At 37.5% G+C, this 15,816-nt stretch overlaps 1 non-coding gene across 1 annotated transcript; it reads left to right on the top strand.

Annotated features, from left to right (window-relative positions):
* The first annotated feature begins 15,373 nt into the window (after window positions 1–15,373).
* On the top strand, window positions 15,374–15,536 carry LOC119618933 (U1 spliceosomal RNA). The gene has a single exon (XR_005235283.1). It is a non-coding gene; the product is annotated as a U1 spliceosomal RNA (small nuclear RNA).
* The last annotated feature ends 280 nt before the right edge of the window (window positions 15,537–15,816 follow it).

Genomic DNA, 15,816 nt, shown 5'->3' with positions numbered 1-15,816 from the left:
TTAACACACTTTCATGATAAAATATCTCGACATACCAGTCATTGAAGGAATTTACCTCAACACAGTAAAGACTGTATAAGAAAAACTCACAGCTAACATGATCTCAATGGTTAAAAAAAAGAAAAGATTTTGCTCCAAAATAAGGAACAAGGCAAGGATGACCACTCTTGCCATTTTTATTTGACATAGTAATAGAAGTCCTATGCCAATTTAAAACTTTTCTTCTTGGCATGAATTGGATTTTGCCCATTATTCTCATGCTTATCTCTATTCTTGACTTCACACAATCTTCTCTTAACACAGCAGCAAGGGTAGGTGATCCTTTTTGAAACAAAGTCAAATTATGTTATTTGGAGTAGCCATCTTCAACCCTTACTGCACATTAGAATCACCAGGAGAGTTTAAAAATCCCAATGCCCAAGCCTCAACTCCACACCAATTAAACAAGAATTTCTGGGTGTGGAGCTAAGGCATCAGTATTTTTAAAAGACCACATTCCCCCTTTCTTCCAGCCACAATCATTGGCAGCCAACCACTGTCCCAAAGTAAAATCCAAAGTTTTTCAATGGACGATGCTCCTTGAAATTTAACGTCTGAGATTTGCCTGAGGACTTGTTAAAATGCAGGTTGTGTTTGAATAAGTCAACATGAAACCTAAGATTCTGCATTACCACCATGTTCGCAGAGGATGCTGATGCTGAGGGGTTTCAGGATCACACTTGAGTGGCACAGGGTCCCTGTGTTGTAGCTCCACTGCTATTTGTCTTACTTCACCTACTGTCCTCTCCCTTGCTCACTCCACTTCACTAGCCTCTTGCCATTCCCACAAGCAAGTCAGCCACACACACATCCTTCTCTATCTTCAGCATTTGCCTTGGTCACTCCCCTTACAAAACAAAAGTCCTTTCTCCAGTTGCTGCTGGTTTCCAAACTCCACTGACCAGGTAAATGGATCCCAGGCCCTTTTCACCTTTCACTCTAAGTCATCTGAACACCAGTTAATGTTGGCGCTTACTATGCAAAATTGACTGCATATTCCCTAGTGAAGTTCTTCTGTAGTTCCCTTTATCTATGCTACTTCTGCCAAAATATATTACCTGTAGTATAATGATTTGGTAAAACAAACAGATTAAATAATACAGACATTGTGTCTTCCTTATTATTTTAGAAAACAAAAATATCACATTTTCTGGACCCAACACCCCCTTCTGGAACACTTTCAAATTTCTAAGTTAAAGCTCTTTTCCTTGTCTGCTTGTGTAATAGCTTGAGTTCCTGCTCAGATAGACAGTTGAAGGAAAGGTTGACTGGCAAAGCTGCTAAGCCAGACAGTCCTCTGTGTCTAGCCTGTCACTGGGATTTTTACAAATTAGAGCTGGGGTTCCTCACCAACCTGTCCTTAGATCCCATGTTGTTGCTGTTGTTGTTGTTTGGTTTTGGTTTTTTGAGACAGGGTCTCTCTCTGTTGCCCAGGTTGGAGTGCAGTGGTGTGATCTAAGCTCACCGCAACTTCTACCTCCTGGGTTCAAGCGATTCTCTTGCCTCAGCCAGCTAAGTAGCTGGGACTACAGGTGCCCGCCACCATGCCTGGCTTGTTTTTTATATTTGAGTAGAGACTGGGTTTCACCATGTTGTCCGGGGTGGTCTCAAACTCCTGAGCTCAGGCAATCCGCGTACCTCTGCCTCCCAAAGTGCTAGGATTACAGGTGTGAACCTCCACACCCAGCCAGATCCCATGTTCTGTGACCTCTTTTCTATCTAATATTTCATGACTTTAATACTTGCGGTTGGAAAACAAAAAAAGGAAATATTGAGATTTACTAAGAGTTTCACACCCTACTAAGGCATTGTCCTGTTAATACACTTTCTTAATATAAAGTGCAAAAATATGTATCTTGAAAGCCCTTTATGTTTTAAACAGTGATTCTAGGTAAACAAAGAATCAAAAGAGGTTATACAATTTCTTTTCAGTTACATTGCACATTTTAGGTAAAATTACCAAAGATCTTATTTGTGAATTTTAAGTAAGTACCTGCAGCTGCTATTTAACCTTGAGCATAGAAAAAGCAACTAACAGTGACTTGAGTCCAGTCGGCAAAGTTAAAATCACAAATAGGTTGACTTAATCTTGATGGCTGCTCACTTATCTTATTTGGCTGAGACATCAGGTTCTCATCACCCACACATCTAGGCTGTGAACAGCAAAACTTCAGAGATTGGTTTTGTGTAAGCTGAACCGTAGTGATTCTCCCGGAAGCCCATACCAAGGAAGAAGTTAGAAATTCTCTTTTCTTCTCTCAAGATCCACATCGTCCACACAGCCTCCAGCTCTCTCCCCTGTGCCAGCAAGCAAAGCATTTTCTATCTCCACAAAAAATCTGTAAACATTAACTCATCTGTATGGATAACTTCCCTTGCATGTTGTTTTATTTTTTTAACCAGGAAAAAAGTAAAACCACGATTTAAATCAGTAGCAGCAGCCCAAAATTAATGACTAGCTAAAAAAGAAAAAAACACAGTGTATGAGAAAAACTGCAATGACAAATGACCCCACACAGAGTGGGGAAGAAGCGAAAAAGATGTTATAAGGAATAACACACACAGAGGGAAGAACTATTTTTAAAGGAAGCTTATGGAACACCTTATAATTTACTTCAATTGCTAATTGCTTCTAAACATAGAGAAGAAATCAATAGGCAATCCATGGCATTTTGGGCAGGAAATGGTGTGAAAATTAAGTCCAGTGAATCTAGACATGTCCCATCCTTAATGTGGGAAATAGCTACAGACATGGATTCACATTAGATCATATGACTTCCATCATCATAGGACATCATAGCCAAATAAATAAAAGCAATTATTCTGGTCCATTGGGTTTTTGGAGGATAGGTATACATGACAGATATTGCAGAAACCTGTGGCTTAGGGAAGAAATCCAAGTAGTAAAGAGAACATGTATGCATACTGGCAGTAAGAGACATCAGTGTGGATTTGAAACTGCCTCAACAACACGCTAAGAGAATTACTCAGCCTTTTTCAATTCCACAAAACCTTCTTGAAAGTTGTCAAGCCTTGATGTTAATTTTCTTTGATAGCACATAAATATATTAGGTTGCATCTTCTGAAATTGTTTTTGAATTTCAAGCCATTTTTATCTTCGAATGAGAATTCTGTAAGATTCGACCTAGTAAACTGGGAAAGACAGGATGAAAGGCTGGGACATGGTATGATTTTTTTAAGTCATTATCTCTCATCCCCACCCCCAGAAAACCATGTACTACACCAAAGCTGTTTGGGTTGGGTCAAGTCTCTTCTCCCTCCTGCAAAAAGCAAAACCCTTTGCTTAGTAATAAGTTCATTATCGCAAGTAGCAATTTGATAGTATAGAAACTACACCAGTATCACAATTACGTAAATAGAGTCAGTTCTAAGCAAAACTGTATTAACAGGAAAGGAAAATTATACCTGTGATCATGGTAACAGAGGAATTGGTTAGACCTGGGTTGAATCCTGTTTCAAAACTACTGTCATCCTACTAACATGACACCCTGGAGAATCTTTCTGATGCTCCATTTCTTCCTTAATACAAATTAATATTGTTATAACTACATGGTAGGATTATGAAGATTAAAATAGAAAATGTACACTAAAATGCTATAGTGAGTTAGACACATCGTAAGTCTGCATTAAATGTCTGTGTTTTGTATTTTTTCACCCCATTCCAGAGCCTGTCTACTCCATCTTGTCAGAATGGCCTAGAGGAAACCATATGTTCTCCAACATCTTTCATCTATTAGTCCTGGCTGTTTGTTACATGCCATCTAAGGATCTAACCAATAAAGTCTAACCCATTTCTAGTGATTAATAGGCTTAATTGTCTTCTAGAAAGATCTGCATTTTAACAAACAAAAATTCCTCTTTCCAAAACAGGGAGGCCTACTGGTTCCGTTCCAAGCATTTGTTAAATTCTAAGATCTGGAGGCTAGAATTAACCTTTTAAAACAGGGGTCACCAAACTTTTCTATAAATGGCCTGAGAGTAAATAATTTAGGCTATAGAGTCTGTGTGGTCTCTGGTGCAACTGTCCTGTTTTGCCATTGTCGCTGAACAGAAGTCAGACACAATGTGTAAACGAATGAGCGTGGCTGTGTTCCAATAAACTTTATGAACTCTGAATTTAAATTTCATATAATTTTATGTGTCACAAAATATAATTCTTTTTTAACTATTTAAAAATATAAAAGGCGTTCTTAGCTCATAGAATCATACAAAAACAAGCAGTGGGTAGTATGTAGCCCGACGCATGCTCTGGTCCTCAAACTTCGCACATCAGCCACTGCTAGCCCACGTAGCCAAATGCAGTCTCTTCTTATAATTTCCCAGTCAAAGCCAAAAGCAGTCGAAAGAAGTAAAAAGAAAGAAAAATAGAGAGTGGAAAAAAAGGAGGCAGAGAGGAAGAAAGAAAGCAAAAAGAGGAAAAAAAGGAGAGGAAAAGTGGGGAAGGGGGAAAAAAATCCACAGTTCAAGAAAGTTGTGCTCATATTTCTCTTCAACCAAGAAATCTTAAGTTGTAAGTTTGATCATAAGGAACTTGTCTTGGTTTTGATCACGAATTGTGTTTCTTTTGATTCACAGGTAGATGGTTTTAATCTACTCTTCTTTTGCAATATTGCATCAAAAAATAGCACTTATATTGCTATTCTAGGGACTCTTGGCATTAAATCTTTAGCCCAATTGAAACACTTACTGCCCACCGAAAGCTGCTAGCTTCCTGTAAAGTAAAGGGTTCAAAGATAACCTGGCAGGACATGACACCTCGGTTTAGATGTCAGTTCTGCTGACCATTAGCTAAAAGATCTTGGGTAAAATAGTCTCTAGACAGTTTACTCATCTTTAAAATTGGATTATATTGGCTAAAACATGTCTGGCCATATCTAGTTGGGCCTGCTGCAGCCCTTAACTCATAAAATTACAGTGAACTTAAATAAGAATTACATATGCAAAATTTCTAAAAGAGTAGAGTTGCTTAATAAATTATGGTCATCATTATTGTCCTCTTAAAGATATAAAAATCTGATCCTCCACACAAAAAGGTGTGATAGAATTATTGTAACAAGAAGATTGTTGAATATTGTCCTGGTTGACTACTGCTAAGCTTCCTGAAAAGCAGGGGAAACTATTGAAATTTCTTAGAGGACTCCTATTACTAATGGTGCTTCCAGAGATGGGGAGGTAAATTACTTGAAGACATATTGGTGGGTCATTTTGCATAAGACATGCAGAGGAGGGAGGAAATATCAATGTCTGCCAATTGCTTTGGATTTTTATCAAAATTGGCAAGGAATTCTTATTTGAAAAGAAAGAAGAAATAACATTAAGTAAATTTGTGGTTTTAAAGAGAGAGAATAAAAGCAAAGACAATCTTGTTCATTTTCCTGGAAGCTTAATAACTAATTTGGCTCTAGGTTTGTATTAGAAAAAACAAGTGCTAGTTAAACACAAGGTAGTTCATGTGTGTGAGTCATAGGAAGTTCTGTGGTACAGGGAAATTATATCATGTAATTTTACGATCTGCTGGGCAATAATTTCATTTAATAAAGACACAGATGTATGCTTTGTCACACGGAGAAAAGTTTTCAAGTGTTTTAGATTTTAGTTCCTCTGGCTTATTTCTTCTTTATTCCTATGGCAAATTTAACTTTTATAGGATTAAAAAATAAACTTTATAGGAAAGGCACTTTATTTACATTCCCCAAGTTAGTAGGCACTGCCTAGAGCTATAACCCAAGTTAGAGATATAAATCAACTTAGGGATAAAGATTTTTCGCAACTGGGAAAACATTTTGAATATAGGCACATCAGTTCAGAGAAAAGAAATGCTTGAGCATACCATTTGGAGAGGAAAGTGGTAATTTTTTATTAAAGTCAGAAAACCAAGTAAAGCATCAAGTAAAAAAAAATACTATAGTTGATTTTAATTCCTTGGGATAATTAATATATTCCTTAGGAAACAAAAACATGTTTCCTCAGCATTACTCTGTTATATCAAAAAGGATAAGAATGTGAATGATGTAGAGACATCCTATGTTCATGGATTGGTAGACTCAATAGTATTAAGATAGCAATTCCCTTAATGTCACCTATGATGTGTAAAGAGTTTGGAACTCAACCCTCCTATGTTACAACAAGTAAAACATGAACTGGATGCATAAGACAGGTTTCATGCCAAACTACCCCTGCAAAATCTGGACACACAGGTAATTCCCAACAATTACAGCTGATATCTGCTTACTGTGAACAGAAGCCTTCTGGAGTCAAAAGCTGGGAAGAACACTTCAATGGCAACTTTGATGAATTCCTGGAGGCTACGTGCAGATTAGCATGAAAGAGAGAAACTCCTGGGGTTAGCAGTCTGATAGGGGTGTCACTCTTTTCTGGGCTTTATTACCATAAATAATACAAGGTTCTCAATGTGAAAGTTCAAGAAAGATGGCTGTGGCAGGGGTCAGACAAGAAAAGACATTGTGAAATACACAGAGCCTTATCCATAAGAAAGACTACTTCTCCAAAGTAAAGACTTTTCCAGAGTCTCATCTCACATGGAAAAAGTCATTTCTCTGACTCAAGCCCCTTCTAGCTTTCATGTTCAATCTAAAGAGGGGGAAGCTAAGAAACATTTGTGAAGAATACAACTTGAGGAGGTAGGCCCACTACAACACTGAGATTTTATAATAAGATTATAGAATACTTCCTCTCCCTCAGACTTTACACAACACCATTAGGTCTCCAGTATAGTAGCAGTGAACGACAGCTCAAAGAATATCAAGATATAGATTCTATCAAGCATGGAGTTTTGGCTGGGTACAGTGGTTCATGCCTGTATTCCTAGCAGTTTGGGCAGCTGAGATGGGAGGACTGCTTGAGCCTAGGAGTTTGAGATCAGCCTGGGCCACAAAGTGAGACTTTGTCTCCACAAAAAAATCAGAAAGTTAGCCGGGCATGGTGGTAAGCACCTGTGGTCTCAGCTACATGGAAGACTGAGGAAGGAGGATGTGTAAGTCCAGGAAGTCGAGACTGCAGCGAGGTGTGTTCATGCCAGTGCGCTTCAGCCCAAGTGACAGAGTGAGATCCTGTCTCAAAAACAAAACCAAAAAAAAAAAAAAATGGAGGTTTGGGAGAATCCCAAACAAAACAAGACAAAAACAAAGCTACTATAGGAATGTGAAGACTCTGGCACCTACAACTACACCAAACATTAAACACGACCTAATTTTTACCCATATAACATAAAAAGTCACATTAGAGGTTTAACTCGGTTTCTATTACTTGATACATTATCTAGAAAACATGATAAATGTGAAGAAAAAACAGTCTGAAGAGACAAAGCAACCATCAGAACCAAATTTAGATATGACAGACTTTGGAACTAACAGACAGGGAATTTAAAATAGCTATAATTAATACATTAGGAACTGTAATAAAAAAATAGACAACATGCAAGAACAAATAGGAAAGGTAAGCAGAGAGAAACTCAAAGAATCAAAGGGAATACTAGATATAAAAAACTCTAACCTAAATGAAAAATGATTTTGAAGGAAATAAAAGTATTTTACCTCAAAATATCTGTCTTTGACACATTTTGAAATGGCTTCTGGTGGGGGTTGGAAGACAGAAGTAACCTTGCAAAGCTCTCTTTTGCAGAAGAAATTTGCATCTGTGGAGAATCTCCATTAATGCAGCCAGGTCTTTCTTTTCTCAGCCCTTCCCAGCTCTAGTAGAGACTGAGCCTGATATCTTTCAAAGTTTGAAAAGAAACAGTTATCATCTATTCTCTCTGAGGGCTATGGCCTATGAGACTTCATCTACGTAACAAGGCCAACTTTGCTAGCATAGCTTCTTCCTTTCTCTCTCCCATAACCTGTCTTGACCCCCAAATCTGATTTACCACCATAACATGTTTTTGGCCATGCTCTGAGCCCACATTATTTTAACCTCAAGATGGTCTATAAACTTCTGTACCTCGTTGGGGGCTTGGGTCTCTATTCTGAAGCCTCTTGTGTATACATGTTAAATAAATTTGTATGTCCCTTCTCCTATTAATGTGCCTTTTGAGAGTTGATTTTTCAGTGAAGCTTCAGAAGGCCAAGAACTTCTCTTGGGAGGGAGAAAGGCAGGAGGAATAAGAAAAAAAATAGACTATCCAAGAAGACATGAATAAATGGAGAGATATTCCATGTTCATTGATTAATAGACTTAGTAGCATTAAGATGGCAATTTGTCTCAACTTGATCTATAGAGTCAACACAATCCCAACCAAAATTGTAGCAAATTATGTTTAGATGTTGACAAACTAATTTTGAACTTCATGAAAAATTAAAGCGCCAGGAATAGCCAACACAATCCTAAAAGGAGAAAATTATAAAGCTGGATGACACATATTATTCAATTTCAAAAGTTACTATAAAGTTACAATACAGATACAGTGTGGTATCATTGAGGAAAATAGACACATAGATTAGTGAAACATAATAGAGTGCAGAAACAGATCTAGACAAATGTAGCTAAATAGTCTTTGACAAAAGTGCAAAGGCAATTCAGCAAAGAAAAAAATGACATTTCAACAAAGGTTGCTGTAACAACTGGACATTCATATGCAAAAAAGTGGGGGAAAGACAAGAACATAGACAAACACCTTTTACCCTTCACAAATATTAACCCAAGTGGATCATAGACCTAAATTACTTTGCCCTAGAATGATTAGAGCAGAGATTGTAGCTTGTAATGTGAGAGGATAAAGAGGGAGGTTGTGGGGCAGAGGGTCTAGATGGGTTAGTTTCCATACGAAAGGTAAAGATTGATCTGCTATGTCTAGGAATTAGCTTGACACAGCAGATCCCTCCAGGGTTTCCAGGATCTCAAGATACCAAAGTATCAAATACAGAAACTAGAAAATACAGTTACTACGCTATAAAAGCCATGCAAAATCATGAATAAATCTTAAATGCATATTGCTGAGTAAAAGAAATCAGTCTGAAATCAGTCTTTTTTCCTAAAAGAAATCAGTCTTTTCAGACTGATTTGGCATATAATGCCAAACATATGCCACTTATATGACATGTTGGGGAAGGCAAAACAAAAGACAGAGTAAACTGATCAGTGATTGCCAGTAGATTATGGGTGGACAAAGGTGAATCAGTGAAGCACAGGGGATATTTTTTTCAGAGCAGTAAAACATTCTGTGTAATACTGTAATTCTGGATACAGGACACTATGCATTTGTCAAAACACATTAAACTTTACGGCCCAGAGATTGAACCTTACTGTATGTAAAAATTTAAAATCATTTAGGATGTTGAGGAATCCTATGATAGAAGTAGACAGTCACAAAAGAATCAATTTTACTACAAATACGTAAAATAATCTCATTGATGGTAATGGGGGGAAAGTGCTGACCCGAGTAACTAAGAGTAAAGCAAGGGAAAGTGTGCAGAAGCACTGCACTCCAGTTGATAAGTTATTTCCCATGGTTAACAATTCCGAACCATTATATACGTATACTGGAATAGAACAATTAAGTGAATTTATGATAGAAGGTAGAAGTCAAGTTTCTCATATTTTGGAATGGGTATTTACAGATAAGCAAGGTATAGAGACATTAGTATAAGCTCATGTTTAGCTTTATATAAATGCAAATGATTGCATACAGCTACATATATATATATATATAGAGAGAGAGAGAGAGAGAGAGAGAGAGAGCGAGCGAGAGAGAGAGAGAGAGAGAGAGAGAGAGAGAGCACACCAGGATAGCATGCACACATGTATGTTCTTGCTTTGTCAGCCAAGAAGACCTAAAAGTAATGACACCCAAATAGTAATGAGTACACCTAGAATCCAGATCTTGGTTTCCAATACCATTCTCCAACAAAAATACCATCCTCTATTACCAAGACTCCTTGAAAAAAAGGTTGATTTTAGGACTGAGGCAGGAAACACACAAGATGAGACCAGTGCATCTTGCAGGGATAGAAAGTAAGGAAGTACTCAAAAGAACCCATAATGACTATGGTATATCAAAGGAACACAAAGGCCAACAATGGCCAAAGCTGAGACAATTTGAACAAAATATGGTATTAGATTATAACCCAAAGTATAAATATTCATGATACATACTCGTTTAAATAAATAATTGAATTATGAATTTATTTTAAATAAATGGAAGGAGAAGAGACACATCTCTCATGCAGAATTCCAGATAATTTATGTAGATCCTCCACCCTCAAGTGCGAAGTATAACTCTCCATGCCTTACCTGTGGGCTCTGCAGAGTGACTTCCTCCCCAGGAGTAGAGTAGAGCAACAGGGGGAAGGAACAATGTCAGAGTAGAGAAATCTGACAATCACTGTCTCAGCCCAATAATCAAGGTTAATATGATAGAGATAAGTCTTGTTGATGGTATATATCCTTGAACTTGATATGACAAAAATGGCACTTTACCTCTCTGGTATTCCTCCCAAGAACACAGAATCCCAATCTAATTATGAGAAAGATATCAGACACATTCCAATTGATAGACATTTTACCAAATTCATGAGCAGGATGTCTCAAAAGTTTCAAGGTTATCAGAAACAAAGAAACTGTCACACCCAAGACAGACAAAGGAGACAAGATGACTAAATGTAATGTGGTATTCCGGATGGGATTTTGTAACAAAAAAGCAACATTGGGTTTAAAAAAAAAAACCTAAATAAATCTTTAAAAATCTGAACATTAGTTAGGAATAATGTATCCATATCTGTTCACTAGCTGTAACAAATGTACTATAGTACTGACAGGTACTAATAAGAGAAGAAACAGTATGTGGGGTATGGAAACTCTTTGCACTATCTTGGCACATTTTTTTGTAAATCTAAAACCAAAAACAAAATTTAAAATATATAAACAATCTTTCACATCCATTCTGTATAACAGAACACAAATTTAAATTTTCAAAAACTGAATTATTTCTTTAGGTATCTAAGGGTATCAGTATTTATATAAACCATTCTATATATATTGAATCCATATCTCCTACCTATTTGTGCAATATGAACATTTGTCTCATAAGTATTTATTGGCTGATTCTTTGCTTATGCAATAATTCAACAAATTTAAAGGATTAAACACTTGCCCTTGGTTAGTATTACTATACAGGCCTAATGACATCTTAAAAAAATGCTCCAAGGGTTTCAGTTGGTAGCAAACTCAAAAAAACATAGAAAATAATAAAAACATAACTCTCCAAGTTCTCAGGGGAAAAAAAACAATTTATTTCATTGGCAAGGAAAAACTATTAGCTATTTTTCTAAAGGCTTCATGAGGTATTTCATAGCCTACTGAATTTTAAAAGATCAGTTTTGGCCACAAGCCCAACCCCAGATTTTTTTGTTGTTGTCAGCATACTGAGTGGGGAGCAGAATAAGAAAAGGCTCTGCACCTGTCCAGCTGTCAAGCAAGCTGTTCTGTCAGTCAGGCTGTATGACCCAGCAGATCTGATGGTGCTTGAAATGTCTGGGGCAGATAGGCATTTGGCAAGAATCTCTAGGTGAATCACACTGCAGATTTTTAGAATTTTGAAGCAAAACTATACCATCCTTTACAGCTATCTTTTTTTTTTTTTTTTTTTTTTTTTTGGAGAAACAGCTTCTGGCTTACTACTGGGCCGTGGTAGAGAAGGAATGCTTAGCCGTGGGCTTTTAAATCACCATGCGACTTGAGCTGCCCATCATATCCTGGGGTTGTTTGACCTACAAAGCCAAAAAGTTAGCATTCTGTCAGCAAATAAAGTGGTATAAAAGAAAAAATTTAAGCACATCTTGAAGTCGCAGAGATGGACAGAAGTATGTGACTCAAGCACAGTGACCAATGGTTTAGCTGGACTTTAGGAACTTAGAAGAAACAAGATTGGAAAATTAGCCCTCGGCAGGTCTTGAAAAGAGATGTGTGGAGAAACACTCCAAATGGGAAGAGTTTAAATTATACTTTTCACGGCCAACTGTTACCAGCAAAATGTAATCCAAGCAAGAAATAGAAAATGTAAAAGGAGTGAGGATAATGAATATGAGGGAAATTAGATGCTAGAATAAGACCTAAAGTCAACTTTGGGCTGCCTTACCTTCACCTTTGCAGGCCTACCCCTCGTTAGTCTCTAAGCCCAAATTAAACTATAAGGATAGTACATCAGCAGCAGCAATTGAAAGTAGCCTCATGCTCATCAAATGGTATCTAGTATGTCTAAGCGAGCTCTGTTCCTATTTGTGCATTCTTCCCTCCCCCAACCTCCCTATTATACACAAATAACCTTCCCCTAGCCCAAGTTCCCAGTCCACTGATCCCACCTTGGATACTGTGCTTTTCATTCCCTGACTCCAGCTTATCTAGTCCTACATTCTTGAAATCCTCCTGAAGAGCTGGTCTTGCTCCCAAATACCTTCAGTTGCTGGCCATTGGACTTCAGATGCCCCTGTTCCCTGTATCTCAATGCTAATTCAACCTGCTGGAGTAAGCCTTCTCAAATATGGATGCCAGCTGACACTACACAGAGCATGCCTGATTCTGGTTGCCCATGTGGTGCCAGCAGCACAGCTGAGTCCATTTCTTCTCTCATTTGTCTGATTGTACCCTGCCCAGTATGCATCCCAGCTAAGCCTGGTGTGAGGAGTGACACCCAACAGATATGTTTTAGGAAGGTTATTAAAAAACAAATACTAGGATGAATGATAATCTGATTCCCCACAGCAATCCAAGTGTTCTTTTTGTAGCACATACTCATTCCCTCGAAGTAATTATTAATTCAGATTTTTAAATTCAGATAGGTACTCTAAAACTACCAGTCTGGAAGAAACCTGGACATATCCTTTTACCCTCAAATTTCTGTGGTACCACGCTTCCAAAGATACTTGCAAACATAAACATCTTGAGATTTTTCCCTGTTAGAAACTCTGCTCAAGTATCCTAATGCCTTCATATGAATTCTGTCAACTGGATACAGTTGGCTTTTTCCTTCCTGTGCCTCAGAAGGAGGCAGATTAGCTTAATCTAATGTGCCCAAAAAGAGAAAAAGAAGTTGGGAGTGGAGGAAGGATCACACCAGTTCATAAGCTGACAACAGAAAAAACTGCCTGACGCCAGGCCTGAAATTATTTGGTGTTATTTGCCTGCTAAATCAACATCTGTCTCCTTTAGATGACTAGGAATTAAATAAGAAAAAAATCTCTCTCATGCTGCAAGATTGCTAATAATGACAATCAGTTCTCCAGGGCTAAGCATAATTGGAAATATTTTTTCTCAGCGACTCAAAAAGTAGAATATCAAAATTATATTTAAATGGTGCTACTTCCAAAATATATTTAGAGTCAAGGAAAAGTAATATAGTGATTTAATCTAGAATGTCAAAAATAAGAAGAAAATTGGTTACTTAAGAACAAAATAGCATCATGTCCTTGTCTATGAGTAAATTACAGATAATGAGTAATCAGTAGAGATAGGAGTATATTGACACAATGTGTGATAAAGATTCTCAGCATCAAAGATAATGCATTTACTAAAGTCACGACAAGGCTTGCTAATTGTTCAAGGGGGCTCCTGAGCATCTCACATGTACCCCTAATACTAGAGATAATAAGTAAAGTTACCTACTTATACATCAATCTTCCCAACCAGGAGCTAACATTTATAAAGTTAGAAGACGTGTAATAACAATTATAGTCTCAGTATTTAGCAAATAACAGGTACAAGTGTCCCTTTGTATCCATGGAGGATTGCATTCAGGACTCCCGCAGAGAGAAAAATCTGTGGATGCTCAAGCATCTTCCATAAACCTACAAACATATAACCTACAAACATCCTCCTCTATACTTTAAATCATCAATAGGCTACCTATAATACTTAAAACAATGTAAATGTTATGCAAATCATTGTTATGCTTTATTGTTTTTAATTATATTATTTTTATCATTGTATATGTATTTATTTACTTTTTTTTTATTTTTGATCCTCAGTTGTTTGAATCCTCAGATGCAAAACTCGTGGATATGGAGGGTCGATATACTTGGTAAACATTGACTGAATGAAGTGTTCAGTTGATGTAGCAACTGAGATGACTCTTGTAACCCCAAAAGTTTTAAAATGCTCAGAATAGCTGATTCTATTTTCTTCCTGATGGGAAGACACATCCCATCCCTTTCCCTTTCATGTCATATCTCAGCTGAATAACAAAAGAGATGCAAAAAGGAGGGCCCAGAACATCAGAAGTGTGAACAACAGAAGGTATGATCCACATTTACAAATATCTGAGTCCTACTTGATCTAGTACAGATGGAATCAGACTAAAACCAAGAGCCCCAACCACAACTTTGTTCTGTCATCCAGCTAAGAGTGTCTTGATGTTTAACTGTCCAGACACTGTAATTGCTCTCACCCCTGTGTGGAAGCCCACTTTATAACACCAGCCTGACTCATCATCTTGTCTCTTAGATTTCTAACCATTGCCACTTGTATTTTAATTTTGAAATTATATTATTAATATAAGGTATAAGCTGTGCCAAAACCCTCTCAGCTTCCCACCCTCTCAGTCTAAAGCTAAAATTTGACAAGAAAATACTGCTTTACACAATCGGGGATAATACAACCCGTCACTTAATGAAAATCCATTAATATGAAAAGGAAATTGTAGGTATCAAGAGCAGTATTAGCATAATAAGTTTTCAGATGATGGGCTAGTGGAAAAAAAGTGAGAGGTAAAAACAAGGCAAAAAATTTCCCATTTACAGATGAAAAGGTTTTATAAGCCTAGAGGGAACGATGTTGAAAAATTCAGAAACTTTAACAAATGTTTACCATAGTGAAAAACTGCTTAAGTTCAAGTGTTTATATGGATGTAATAATTATTTTTATAAGTAAAATATACAAAAGGGAAACCAGAAAAACCTATTTTTGAATGTTAAAATTCATTCCCATGGAATCATGGTAGAAAGAGAATACAGATAATTATTGAGACTTTATAATAGATAAACAGTACTTAAAAAGTACTTTTTAAAACAGAGGGGATATGTGCCTAGTCATGATGGAATAACAGGGACTAAATTTATACATACTTTGAAATAACAGGGAAAAAGCAGACAAAATATAGGAAAGAGCAGTTTTCCAACATTGAAAAACAAGTAAATAATGGCAGTGATCCCCAAGAAACAGAAATCAAAGTAAAAGAGTCCTAAGATTGCTCTAGCTTACTCCCTGGAGAGAGTATGCAGCATCAAACAGATCAAACCAAGTAGGACCTGGGCGTTTTCCCTGAGTTGAAGAGGCAGAGATCAGGATTTAAGAAGGCTAAGAATTCATACTTACTCGCAGGGGAGATACCATGATCATGAAGGTGGTTTTCCCAGCATGAGGCGCATCCATTGCACTCCAGATATGCTGACCCCTGCAATTTCCCCAAATGTGGGAAATTCAACTGCATAATTTGTGGTAGTGGGGGACTGTGTTTGCGCTTTCCCCTGGTCTTCATGGTTGAAGAACAGGTCCAGGCCAGGCTTGGTAGCTCACACCTGTAATCCCAGCCCTTTGGGAGGCTGAATCAGGTGGATCACCTGAGGTCAGGAGTTCAAGACCAGCCTGGCCAGTATAATGAAACTCTGTCTCTACTAAAAATACAAAAATTAGCTGGGCATGGTGGTGCACATCTGTGGTCCTAGCTACTCAGGAGGCTGAGCCAGGAGAATTGCTTGAACCTGGGAGGTGGAGGTTGCAGTGAGCCGAGATCATGCCACTGCACTCCAG

This window comes from Chlorocebus sabaeus, chromosome 8 (assembly GCF_047675955.1).
Source record: "Chlorocebus sabaeus isolate Y175 chromosome 8, mChlSab1.0.hap1, whole genome shotgun sequence".
NCBI lineage: Eukaryota > Metazoa > Chordata > Mammalia > Primates > Cercopithecidae > Chlorocebus > Chlorocebus sabaeus.
This window is presented reverse-complemented; position numbering and strand designations above follow the sequence as displayed.